The sequence below is a fragment of the Nomia melanderi genome, unplaced genomic scaffold (assembly GCF_051020985.1).
Source record: "Nomia melanderi isolate GNS246 unplaced genomic scaffold, iyNomMela1 scaffold0014, whole genome shotgun sequence".
Classification (NCBI taxonomy): domain Eukaryota; kingdom Metazoa; phylum Arthropoda; class Insecta; order Hymenoptera; family Halictidae; genus Nomia; species Nomia melanderi.
This window is the reverse complement of record NW_027475130.1, coordinates 6757581-6758535: the sequence shown is the minus strand read 5'-3', so window position 1 is coordinate 6758535 and position 955 is coordinate 6757581.

Genomic DNA, 955 nt, shown 5'->3' with positions numbered 1-955 from the left:
CGTCTCATGGGGCTGGACACTCAGGGTGAGGGAAATATCCAATATATATCTGGTGATATCTCGGGTGCTATTACAGATAGCGCAATAAATCAAAGTGCATTGTCTGTAGGAGGCCCTGGCGCATGAATCTGTGCAGCGGGAACGACCTCGGACCACCAGGGGCCGAGAAAACGACCGTCTCATAGGGCCGGACGCTCAGGGTCAGTGAAAAATCCAATATATATCTGGTGATATCTCGGGTGCTATTACAGATAGCGCAATAAATCAAAGTGCATTGTCTGTAGGAGACGCTGGCGCATGAACCTGTGCAGCGGGAACGTTCTCGGACCACCAGGGGCCGAGAAAACGACCGTCTCATCGGTCCGGACGCTCAGGGTCAGTGAAAAATCCAATATATATCTGGTGATATCTCGCGTGCTATTAGAGATAGCGCAGTAAACCGAAGTGAATTATCTGCAGGGGGCCCTGGCGCATGAATCTGTGCAACGGGAACGACCTCGGACCACCAGGGGCCGAGAAAACCACCGTCTCATGGGGCTGGACACTCAGGGTGAGGGAAATATCCAATATATATCTGGTGATATCTCGGGTGCTATTACAGATAGCGCAATAAATCAAAGTGCATTGTCTGTAGGAGGCCCTGGCGCATGAATCTGTGCAGCGGGAACGACCTCGGACCACCAGGGGCCGAGAAAACGACCGTCTCATGGGGCCGGACGCTCAGGGTCAGTGAAAAATCCAATATATATCTGGTGATATCTCGGGTGCTATTACAGATAGCGCAATAAATCAAAGGGCATTGTCTGTAGGAGGCCCTGGCGCATGAACCTGTGCAGCGGCAACGACCTCGGACCACCAGAGGCCGAGGAAACCACAGTCTCATGGGGCCGGACACTCAGGGTCAGGGAAAAATCCAATATATATCTGGTGATATCTCGGGTGCTATTACAGATAG